Consider the following 13,330-nt stretch of genomic DNA (forward strand, 5'->3'; position numbering starts at 1 on the left):
TGGATATGGCCAAGAATATTATTTCCCCACTTTACCTCTGTACCACATCTCTAACGTATATTCATAAATTTCCCATTCTTTCCTCTCAAAAGACTATAATCATTATTTATTCAATCAACAAGCCTTTATACTGCTTGTGATGTGTCACTTTGTTAAGGGAGATGGGAAGATTATGAGTGAGGGAAAGAAAGCAGAGAATGAAGGAAAAAAGGAAGGGAGGGAGGAGGAAAGGAAGAGAAGATAAGGGAATGGAAGGAAGGATAAAAGAATAGAAAGAGTAAGGAAAGAAAACAATGAGAACAGGAGGGAAAGAAGGAAAGGAAGGGAAGGAGAGAAGGAGATGAAGTATGAAAGAAAAGCAAGGGAAGTAAATAAAGGAAAAGAAGAGGGAAGGAAAGAAGAAAAGGAAGAAGGGAAGGAAAAAAGGAGGGAAAGAAAGAAGGGAGGAAGGGAAGAGGAGAAAAGAAAAAAAAAGAAGAGTGAGGAAGAAAGCAATAAGGGCAGTAAGGAAAGAAGGAGGGAAAAAATTAAGAAAGAGTGAGGAAAGAAAACAAAGAGGGCAAGAGGAAAGGAAGGTGAGGAGAGAAGAAAGAGAAAAGGAAAGAAGGAAGGAGGGAAGGAAGGAACGAAGGAAGGAAGGAAGGAAGGAAGGAAGGAAGGAAGGAAGGAAGGAAGGAAGGAAGGAAGGAAAGAAAGGAAAAGAGAAAACAAATATTTATTAAGTATCTACTATATATTAAGTGCTTTACAAATATCTTATTTGAATACAAAGAAAAAAAAAACAATGGTGTGCCATAGTTCACTCATTCATTTCTTCAACAAATCTTTATTGAGCAAATGTCACATACAAAGCACTTTGCCCAGTTCTGTAGGGAGTACAAATATGTATAAGATGGAGTGCCTATATTTCAAAAGAATGTAGTGTGCCTACAGGAAACACAAGCAGTAAGTGCAAAAAAAATTTCCAAAAAACCCTATGACACAATAAATAATAGGAGATGGGAGTTTTAGAGACAAAACTGTTCAAGGTTATAGTTATACATCAGTTCACAGTATACATTTGGGAAGGAAGTCAGTAATAACGACAGGGAAGATAAACTGACTGACAGAGAAAGATGCAGAAACTTGTTAAGACAAAATAAAAAAGATCTCTTTTGTCCCAAGGTAGATGGTTTGGACACAGATTAGATCTCATTTATTCCTCTTGACACCATTAGCCAGACTACTCAGATAACTGGTGTCTTGGTCTAAAATCTTCATGGATTCCAGGAACAAAAGGAATGTGAATAAATCACATATAGCAGTGATTGTCCTAAGTGCTCAATACATATTTGTTGACTGATTGATTTCTGGAAGACTTGCCAAATGCTATTTGGAATCCAGTTATGATGCTTCTAAAGAAATGTATTACATATAATTTTTATTCAATATAGAAATCTTATATGCTAGTCATTTCCCTCAGACAGAATTTGGGAAGGAGAAAAATGATGATATAAATCAGAAACACATCACAAAGCCAATGCAAACTGGCCCATGAATTGAGTTCTTCAGTCCATGGGGGTTTATCAGAATCAAGATGGCAGAAGTTAGGTCTGTATCCACATCCTTAATAGAAGCCATGAAGTGGAAGAGTTCACATCTGCCTTTTGCCAACCCTTTAAATAATCACTCAACAAATTAGGGCTGCATTCTTTCTTTCTGGATCACTCAGTAAAGATATTTTTCTCTCTTTCTCATCATAAACCCAAGTGGGAAAGAATTGAAAATGAGGTGCTTCTTTTTTGTTTTATTTTTTCTTCTTCTGAGTTTAATTTATAGATTTGGCAGGCAGGTTTTTGATTTTTTTTTTCTTTTTTTTGTTGAGGCAATTGGGGTTAAGTGACTTGCCCAGGGAAGTATTAAATGTCTGAGGCCAAATTTGAACTCAGGTCCTCCTGACTTCAGGGCTGGCGCTTTATCCACTACACCACCTAGCTGCTAAAGAAACATTTTTCCTTGGAGGAAAAACACAAATAATCCCAAATTTCCCCTCTTAATATGTTAAATAACTCAGTTGCACCTCAAATAGATCTCTGAGAAGATTCTTTAAGAAAACATGGATGGAAATAACACAGGATGAGGTATTGTAGAATGGTTCTAACTCTTACTATAAAAGGTAGTCTCTAGAATGATAGTATCACAGATTCCACACAAATGTCGACCTAGGACAATTGGTCGAAATGAGTCCCAATACTTTATAGAAGAGTTCATTAGGCAGGAGTATTAAAACAAGAATTTGAGATGAAAGGAATGGCTATTTGCATTAAGGAAGTAAACAGTTAAAGAATTATGTGGAAATTAATAACAATAATTGCTAGCATTCACATAACTCTTTATAGTTTGAAATTTGTTTTTACAAATATTATCTCACAACAACCTAAGAACTTAGAAGCTATTACAAACCCCCTTCCCATTTTACAGATGAAAAAACTGAATTACAGGTTAATTTACTATCTATAATCACAAATAACAAGTATTTGAGGTTGCATTTGAATGCAGGTCTGTCTGAATGAGGCACCTAACTCCCTCTGAAAGAAGGTTCAAACTAACAATATGAAGAATTAGGTTTCCTTATTGTTATTCTCAATAATAATGACATTTTAGTTCCATAATGCTTTGCTCAGAAAAACCCTGTCAGTAGGAGTATTATGATCCCATTTTACTGATAAGGAAACTGAGATATAACAACTTGCTCCTATCACCTAGATGGCAAGCGACTAAATTGCCAAACTGATTGAATCTGAGTCCTGCACCAAGCTGATTTACAATTCTTACATCATGTTAGTTCTGCTGGGCATTCTTCCCTTGTTAAACAAATACACAAGCTTTAGGGTTCTGATGGAGAAATAGCATGAGACAAGAAGAAATATGAATGAAATATCTGAAACTCCTTGGGGTTAATTAGCACTGAGGTAGCATCTTATATATATTAACATATATAACAACACTGCAAAGTCAAGGTTATTAGTCTCCCCATTACACAGAGGATACAGAGGAGGAAGTTGAGATAGACTGAGATCAAGTTATTTGCCCAGGATTACACAGCTAATAAGTATCTGAAGCCACATTTGAATTTTATCCACTGTGCTATCTAGCTGTTTATACTTAGCTACCTAGCTGGGATTAAAAGCGCTCCATGGATGGATACTAAATTTAATTTTACAAATAATTAAATTAAATTAAAAACAGAGAATTATGAGAGAACATGCTGAGAAAGTAAATACCATGAACAGTTTAGGGCCTTTAGAAGAAATTTTGGCATCCTACATCCTCAGCCCAGGTGCCTCTGCAACTTGACAGGGGTGGGGGAAATCTCAGCAATGGACTTCAGATGGTGAGAATGGGGGGGTTTACAGAAGAAATAATGATGTGAGGGATTCAGAGGATGTTTTCCCAAGAGACTCAACCCTGTCAGGACACAGTGGGTGTTCTTTTACTTCACAAGGATAAAGAGTGAATGTTGACTCCTGGGAAACAGCACCTGTGAGTTCAAGTCTCAGGACCTTTAACAGCACCAAGGATGGGTGGAAATAAAATACACTTTATCTATGTCTTCAGGCATGTGATCTTACAGTGTGGAGGCGAAAGAACAGATAATAAGAATGTTTATGCTGTTTTTAATATTCCATGGCATTTTTTTTAATATTTGTGGTTGTTCAGTTGTCTGACTCTGTGACCCCATTTGGGGTTTTCTTGGCAAAATTACTGGATGTTTTGCCATTTCCTTCTCCAAGTCATTGCACATATAAGAAAATGGAGGCAAACAGGGTTAAGTGACTTGACCAGGGTCACACTGCTAGTATCTGAGGTCATATTTGAACTCCAGTGTTCCCAATTCCAGATCCAGCCTCCTAGCTATCCCCTTTTTTACATATATTGACTCTTTTTTTATAAAGCTTTTTATTTTCAAAACATATGCATAGATAGTTTTCAACATTCAACCTTGCAAAATCATATGTTCCAAATTTTTTTTCTCCCCTCCCCTAACTTCTCCCCAGGTAGCAAATAACCCAGTATACGTTAAACATATACAATGACTCTTACAACAATACACTATTAGGGCAGTTTTCCATTTTATAGATGAGGAAACTGAAGTATTTTTTTTTCTTGGCTAAGTTACTGACATAGCTTGTCATTTCCTTCTCTAGCTCATTTTCCAGATGAAGAAATGGAGGAAATTAGGGTTAAGTGACTTGCCCACACAATTCGTACTTTGTGTCTGAGGCTGGATTTGAACTTACATCTGCGTGATTCTAAGCCTAGCACTCTATCCACTGATCCATCTAGCTGTCCTCTGTTCTTCCCATCCAGCATACAGTCTCATCAGTTCTTTGAACTAGCTGCTCTCTCCTTTCTCACCTCTGCCTTAGTTTCTCTAGATTTCTCCAAGATAGCTCAGATCCACTTTCTGCAGAGTCTTTTCCTGGTCCTCCTTCTTGCTATTGCCTTCTCTCTTGAGATTACCTTCTGTCTGCTCTGAGGAACATCTCTACATCTAGAAATCTTGTGTATGCAACTAGTTAATTTTATGCTGTATCTCCTACTGTAATGGGCTTTCCTGGAGAGCACAAATTTTTCTCTGTACCCCCAGCACTCTGCACAGTGCCTTGAATCTAGTAAATGCTTAATAAAAGCTTGGTGACTAACATTTCTGATTCTCCTTCATCATTTAATGCCCAAGCCACACTGATTGCTAAGAGTAAAGGCTGAAATCTATAAAGCTGGGTTCTCTTGAACTTTTGCTGGCAACTTTCAGTTGAAATGTTTGTTGCTCAGCTAATTCAAGGTGGTCACAGGGACTCACATTTTCCATAATTCCACAGCTCTCTACATGCTCGCTGGCAAAAGGAAGAGAAGCCAGGGATAGTTCTATTCTTGAATGGCCAAAGGATGACAGTGTTAGACACTGCAAACTAACTGTTACAGAAGAATGTTTACCACTTTTAAGTGAATTTGAAGCCAAGAAGAAAAGATAGGACTAGAAAAGACTACCAGAAGATGCTTGCACAGCAAATCAGTTTCTGCCTCTGCATCCCACACCTCTTGGACACAGGGACCCGGGCCCGAGTCCTAAATACTCTGTGTCCACATGTAAGCCATTATGGGTAACTTTGTTTGAAATTTAATTCCACATCTGCTGTTCTTCAGTCTTTGGAAATCTTATGAATTTCTCTGACAATTGTTTGCAAAAGCTATAATCACCAGCATCTGTAACAAGATCCCCAGCTACAGGGCAAAACATCACATGATTCTGAGAAGACTTTTGCCCAATGCTATTTGGTTTCTTGGTTTCTTCTTTTTTTGCTCCATTTCTCTATCTCTCTCTCCCATTCCCTTCTCCTCTCTCTCTCTCTCTCTCTCTCTCTCTCTCTCTCTCTCTCTCTCTCTCTCTCTCTCTCTCTCTCTCTCTCTGTCTCTCTGTCTCTATCTCTTTCTGTCTCTCTCTCTCTCTGTCTCTCTGTCTCTATCTCTCTCTTTCTCTCTCTCTCTCTCTCTGTCTCTCTGTCTCTCTGTCTCTCTCTCTCTCTCTCTCTCTCTGTCTCTATCTTTCTCTCTCTCTCTGTGTCTCTCTCTGTCTCTGTCTCTCTGTCTCTGTCTCTCTCATCTCTCTCTCTCTCTCTCTCTCTCTCTCTCTCTCTCTCTCTCTCTCTCTCTCAACTGAGTTCTTAACATCTCAATTTTCTCACTTACAAAATCCAATCTGTGCTCTACAGACAGTAAATGAAACAAAATATCCATAAAAGTACTTTTGAAAAATATACAGAACATTGAAGTAATATTATTATTCTCACTCTCATTCGATCCTTTTATGTCTTAGATATTCTACTTCCTAGTGGCATTTGAGATAAGTGCTTTACATGGTACAAGACCCTCTCTGGGGGAAAGAGGGGGTCATTCTCCTTAATGGAATAAGCTGGGCAATTATGGCAAGTAACTAGAAAAAAAAACCTTTCCTCCCTCCACCATTCCCCTAACCTCACTCTTAAATCCTTGAAATATCTTAAGTGGTAACAAGGACATGACTTTGTCACCCAGGAAGCCTGGTTTATATAGACTGTGGTTTCAGTGACATTTAGTCTATAAAATAGCTGCCATTCTGTTTATTTTAACCTAAAGGTTATTCAAATAGTAATTTCTCCAGTGTCCATGAAAAAGAGGTGCTCTGTTCTCAGTGTTAGTTTGTTCTACAATCCTTAAGAGCATGGAATATAGATCTAAAAACAGAACATAGTTCTAGATCTAGAACCAGAGGAGCCTCATAAGGTCATCTTGTCCAATTCCCTTCTTTATAGATGAAAAGACTGGACCCAAGGAGACCCAAGAAGATGAAGGCATTTGTTCCTAGTCACACAATCAGTAAGTGAAGGAGCCAGCATCCAAACTCAAGTCTTACCATGGGCCAACGTCAATGAATTTTCCATTACACTATGTGGCCTTCTGATTAAAAAGCATCCTGCAATTTTCCTTGGACTTGCAGAATTTAAATGTTACTGATATGTGCCAATTCAGAATACTGAGGTCTTATAGACTGACAGCTTGGGATAGTGGAAACTTAGAAACTTGCTGGGCTAGAACTAAGGAGGACCCTAACATGAACTAGCTGATTTGACCATGGGCAATTTCTCTAGGTTTTGAATTCTATACCTATGAATTGAAAGTGCTTAGTAGATATAGCCTTTGTACTTTGAATATTTCTGTATGAATACACTTTAAAAAGAACATTTCAAAAGTCTAAGGCATTTGGCTTAATCATCTACAATGGAAAAAAGCAGGTAAAAATGCATATTGTTCAGACAATTAAGATATATTCCGATGTATTGTGATATGAATAAGTGAAAAAAGCACTTATTATAGGCCAATAATTCTGGATACAAATGCAAAAGTGAGAAACTCTCTAACCTCAAGTAATTTACATTGTGATGGGAGAAATAAGACAAATAGAGAGATAGATAGCTAGATAGATGGATAGATAGCTATGAATGGATAGATATAGATAGAAATGACATTATTAGCAGTGGATAGATACATATGGATAGTTATAGAAAATAGCTATATTACACCTGGAAGCTCTGAATGGTTTGAATGATCACAAATTATTCAATTTATTTTCTTTTATAATAGTATTAGTTTCTAGCTAAATGCTCTATTATAAAATATAATAAGTGAAATCTAAAGTAAAAAAATTTTCTATCCTAATGAAACTCAATTATATGCTCTCTGATATAAGATACTGATAAACATGTTTAACTTACATTGGATTGCTTGCTATCTTGAGGAGTGGAGAGGAAGAAGAATTAGGGAGAAAAATTTGCAACTCTAGGCTTTGCAAAGATGAATATTGAGAACTATCTTTGCATGTATTTGGAAAAATAAAATACTACTAACTTTTTTAAAAAAGAAATTTAAAAAATTTAAAAATAAGAGTGATAAAGAAAAGAGGCATATAAAATCTTTAAAAGAAGAGTTAATTTTTCATTGTATTTCACTTTGGAAAAACTAAGTAACATTTTACTAATAAGACTCAACTAGTAACAGGAAAATATGAGCAATGATTTTAGATAGATATTTCAGTCAAGATTTCCTTTGAATCAATACATTTATTCACATTTCATAAGTATCTGACAGGAAATCAGGAACAAATTATAGATAAAAGGATTCTTGTTTCTAACTACAAACATACATTTAATAGATTTGGAGCTGTATCCTGTAAAGGTGATGATTAATTATTTTTTTATCCTCATTTTAATAAGATTTTTCATACTTATATACTATTGGCAATAGATATTTTAAAGGGTATAAATTTATACTACACTCAATATTTTTAAAACTCCTAGCCATAGAAACTTCTGCATTCACTAAAGTATTCATCAAATTATTTAGAAAAACACAGTCATCGAACCTCTGGTGGATTGAGTCAAGGTAGATTAAAAGATTTATCCAGCACCACAGTATTGTAAAATGAGCTTTTTCTCTTCTTGGGACTCTTTGATCTTTCAAATTGTTCTTATGATCAAAAAAAAAAAAATCTTTCACAAGAAATCTAAACGTCTCCTACATCCATTGGAACCCTCTTGAAATCCTACCTAAGTATATCTGACATCTTTGAGAACAATCAGATGGGTTGCTTTTTGTGCCTATCCAGGTATTTATTTCCTTGCTCTCACCTCCTACTGCATTTAATGGGCTGGCAGAGCAGGAGGTAAAAGAAACCTGATATGCCTTTTTTACAAAATCACCACCCACAGAGCCATTGCCCACACAGTCAGACAGTCCATTGATTTATAAGCATTCATGTATTTTAAAAGGAAAATAAAAGACCAATATATATCCCATAAACCACTGATCATGGGAAAATATAGCCCAAAGCTCAAATGAAATGTAGAGAAATGAGTGACTAACTTGACCTTCACATTTTTTCCTCTACAGCTTTTAGAATAGTTTACATTTTCTTTATCTTTATTAGGACATTTTCATCGTCACATTAATGATTCATTAAGCAAAAGGCTTACCCAAAAGTTTACATTTGGAAGTAAACTTCAGTTTCTAAAGCTCTAACAATAAAGGCGAGCCACAATTCGCCACTGCTCCTCACTGAATATTTCAAGGGAAATTACAGCAGCAAAGTTGGAAAACCTTTGTAGAAATGGTAGAATGAAGGTGGAACCTCCAGATTCATTCCAAGAGATCATCTCCATAAAAATGTGGCTTTATCTTTCTCTTGCTTTACTGCCCTGTAATCTTTAAAACTATCCTCCCCACAACTCCACCCCTTATGGCTTAGAACTCATGTCTTAAAACGATGCTTTTTTTGTGCCAAACGTTTTGTTAGTACAAAATATTCTGGTGTGTAAGTGAGCCAAGGAGAAATCAGCAGAGACTTTGCACAAGTACCACATAGAACAAGGAGAAGATGGGCAGAGAGTGTTAGCTGAGGCAAGAAAGGACAAGATGTACAGGTTTAAGATGTGGATGGAAAAGAAAAAGCAGCAGAACTGCAACTCATACCTTTTAACCAAACACGAACAGTCAGCATGAATTTACGCTTGATGGAAGACACTCCTTTTCTTGGCAGTTTCCTTATCTGAAAAATGAAAGGGTTATATTAGATGATTTCCAAGATTTCTTAGAGGCAACTAAGTGGTTCAGTGGATAGATAAGAGTATTGGAGCTGGAATCAGGAAGACCTGACTATAAATCCAGCCTTGAACCCTTACCAGTTGTGTGATCCTGAGCAAGTCCCTTAACCTAACCTTTATTTGCCTTACTACACTGGAGAAGAAAATGGCAAATTGCTGCAGTAGCTTTGCCAAGAAAATCCTGTGCTGTTGGTCATGTCAAATCATGGCTAAGAAACAAAAGATTTCTTATTCCTTTAAATTTCTTATTGTTTCTTATATTTTAAAATCGAGGGTCCTCTATACATGTCTCACTTTGAGCTTCAGGGAAGCTTGGCTGAATCCCTGTAGGCCTCAGGATGATTTCTGGAAAGCAATTTCCATCATTTGTTTTTGGTGATCCAGGCATGGCCTTGGACAATGGTCAGGAACACACACCTTGGATTTAGTAAGATACAGAATATTCATTCCAGTGGATGGCTCAGACCTTCAGTAATCTCCCTAACAAAAATATTGTGATGGGGGCAGGGAAATTCAGGCAAGGATTTGAGAAGAACTGAGGTGGGTTCAGACTGGGTAAAATTCTGTTACAGCTATTCCAGAAGAGCAACGAAAAACTCCTCGCACAAAGAACATGGAGATTAATGGCTCAGACTGAGGAAAGGAAGCTTAAAGCAAATCCGTAACAAAATTTGTTCAAGGAATACTCATCTTTATAAAGCCACACTTGGTAATAACACAAAGTCAATAAGATCTTGGTTTTCATTTGCTGTTTGATTTATGTTTCTCAAGTTCAACTTTATATTCTGTTACCCCCTGAGGTAGAAGGTCTTCCTTTCTTCCGCCCTCCCATTCCATTCCCCTTCCTCACTAAAAGTATTTCAAAATTATGTGCTGTTATAGCTTGATTATTTTGGATATTTTCCCTTTTATTCAATCACATTCTCATCTGCACCAAGTAATAAATTATTATACTTTAGACTTATAAAGATCCACATAAACAGACACACATTCTACTGGATTATTACTATCATTATATTTTTTAATGCTTTATTGATGCCTTTTGTCTTTACATTACATCCTCCTGTAGTCCTCAGGCATCCAAGTTGTTCTTCTGGCCATTCTAAAACTTCAGTGCTGCACAATAAAAGTTCCCTCATAATGGACTACATCCCAAGTCACAAATGCACCATAAGAGCTAAGTCACCATGCAATTTATACTCCTGGATTTTGGCAGTCACTGACTTTGCACATAATCACTGACACTGTTTTCAGTTAGGCACAGGTTTTCAATAACAAAGCTATGTCCTTGCCAATTCCTGACATTAATATGGGAAATAAGACTGAGAAACCCAATGAGGCAAGTTTGTCTATAATTTCTTTTCCTCTAGTATTTATATCCAGGCCTAAAGGAGCACTTCCTTTGAGTAAAGGAGATGACAAACTAATCACTCCTTTCTGACACAGAAATGAGCTTTATGTACATTGGAACCTACCGCAGGAAGGGTCAGGGTGGAATGAAGATGACTACTGCAGAGACCATGTTCTGGAAAGACAAAAGGAATACAACAAAGGCCTTGTGGACTCAGGGCTCTGGGAAAGTCCTCCTAAATCTCTCTGATACTGTCTTACCTGCCTTATGCCAGCCTGAGAAGAAATTCAAGATCTAAGAGGCAGAAAGTCCCATCAGCTAACTCTACTCACATCTCTTTACATTTGCCCTCTTCATATGATCATGTTTATCTCCAAAACACATTTTTAAGGGTCTAATGCATTGCTACATAGATCCAGGCTCCTACTCCCAGGAGTCTAACAATTTAAGACAGAAATGTCAAATATAAGACGTGTGGGCCCACAACACTCAAGTATAGCCCAAATCAGATTCAAATGTAACTGAAAAATATTCAATAAAATCAATAAAGATATAATAAAATAGATAATATTACATTTTAAAACTAAGTCAACATGAAGCCCCAAAGGATCTTCCATTTTCTATTTGAGTTCATCGCCACTGATCTAAGACACAATGAAGTACATATATAAGCACTGAACAAATGGACAGCAGAATAATGATGGTATGATTACGTGGTGAGCTAGTTACAATATATAAAGTACAGGTTAAGAGTGAATGCTGTACCCTTTGACCCAGCATTGCTCTTATTGGGATTATATCCCAAAGAAATACTAAAGAGCAGAAAGGGACCTGTATGTGCCAAAATGTTTGTGGCAGCTCTTTTTGTTGTAGCTAGAAACTGGAAGTTGAATGGATGTCCATCCATTGGAGAATGGTTGGGTAAATTATGGTATATGAAGGTTATGGAATATTATTGCTCTGTAAGAAATGACCAGCAGGAGGAATAGAGAGAGGCTTGGAGAGACTTACATCAACTGATGCTGAGTGAAATGAATAGAACCAGAAGATCGCTGTACACTTCAATGCTGTATGAAGATGTATTCTGATGGAAGTGGAAATCTTCAACATAAAGAAGATCCAACTCACTTCCAGTTGATCAATGATGGACAGAAATAACTATACCCAGAGAAGGAACACTGGGAAGTGAATGTAAATTGTTAGCACTACTGTCTATCTACCCAGGTTACTTATACCTTCGGAAGCTAATAATTAATGTGCAACAAGAAAATGGTATTTACGCAAACAAGATTAGAAGGGAAGTAACAAATTGGGAAAAAATTTTTGCAGTTAAAGGTTCTGATAAAGGTCTCATTTCCAAAATATACAGAGAATTGACTTTAATTTATAAGAAATCAAGCCATTCTCCAATTGATAAATGGTCAAAGGATATGAACAGACAATTTTCAGATGATGAAATTAAAACTATTTCCACTCATATGAAAGAGTGTTCCAAATCACTATTGATCAGAGAAATGCAAATTAAGACAACTCTGAGGTATCATTACACACCTGTCAGATTGGCTAAGATGACAGGAACAAATAACGATGAATGTTGGAGGGGCTGTGGGAAAACTGGGACACTGATGCATTGTTGGTGGAGTTGTGGAAGAATCCAACCATTCTGGAGAGCAATCTGGAATTATGCCCAAAAAGTTATCAAAATGTGCATACCCTTTGATCCAGCCATACTACTACTGGGCTTATACCCCAAGGAACTACTAAAGAAGGGAAAGGGACCTGTATGTGCCAAAATGTTTGTGGCAGCCCTTTTCATAGTGGCTAGAAGCTGGAAGATGAATGGATGTCCATCAATTGGAGAATGGTTGGGTAAACTATGGTATATGAATGTTATGGAATATTATTGTTCTATAAGAAATGACCAACAGGAGGAATACAGAGAGGCTTGGAGAGACTTACATCAACTGATGCTGAGTGAAACGAGCAGAACCAGAAGATCATTATACAGTTCAACAATGATACTGTACGAGGATGTATGCTGATGGAAGTGGATTTCTTCAACATAGAGAAGAGCTAATCCAATTCCAATTAATTAATAATGAACAGAACCAGCTACATCCAGAAAAGGAACACTGGGAAATGAATGTAAACTGTTATTTTTACCTTCTGAATCCAATTCTTCCTGTGCAACAAAAAAATTCGGTTCTACACACATATATTGTATCTAGAATATACTGTAATATATTTAACATATATAAGACTGCTTGCCATCTGGGGGAGGGGGTTGGGGGAGGAAGGGAAAAAATCTGAATAGAAGTAAGTGCAAGGGATAATGTTGTAAAAAATTACCCATGCATATATACTGTCAAAAAAAATGTTATAATTATAAAATAAAATAAAAATTAAAAAAAAAACATAATAGAAAAAAAAAAGTTGGGAGAAAGGTGGACACCCAAGGTAGATAAAAAAAAAAAAAAAAAAAAAAAAAGAAAATGGTATTTACACACATATATTGTATCTAGGTTATATTGTAACACATGTAAAATGTATGGGATTACCTGCCATTGGGGGGAGGGAGTGGAGGGAGGGAGGGGATAATTTGGAAAAATGAATAAAAAAAAAAAAAGAGTGAATGCTGAAATAAAGTCAAGGAAGGTCCATGACCTATTTTGGGTCTGGCCATGGAGCCCTTCAAGTCAAATTAGCATACCCTCATTTTGGCCCCCAGCGTGGTGATCAATAAATTTTCAAAGCTTCTTTGTGATCTAGTGCAAAGGTCATTAGACTAAGAGTGAGAAGTCTA

The 13,330-nt window shown here is 36.6% G+C and overlaps 1 protein-coding gene across 6 annotated transcripts in view; it reads right to left on the reverse strand.

The window, feature by feature from the left end:
* LHFPL2 (LHFPL tetraspan subfamily member 2) overlaps window positions 1-13,330 on the reverse strand; it is a 224,969-nt gene that overhangs the window by 131,902 nt on the left and 79,737 nt on the right. For all 6 annotated transcript variants that reach the window (XM_074282339.1, XM_074282342.1, XM_074282341.1 and 3 more), the window contains one exon: window positions 9,046-9,121. The gene's annotated coding sequence lies outside the window, so the exon portion shown is untranslated. The remainder of the gene's footprint in view (window positions 1-9,045; window positions 9,122-13,330) is intronic.

The sequence above is a fragment of the Sminthopsis crassicaudata genome, chromosome 1 (genome assembly GCF_048593235.1).
Source record: "Sminthopsis crassicaudata isolate SCR6 chromosome 1, ASM4859323v1, whole genome shotgun sequence".
Lineage (NCBI taxonomy): Eukaryota > Metazoa > Chordata > Mammalia > Dasyuromorphia > Dasyuridae > Sminthopsis > Sminthopsis crassicaudata.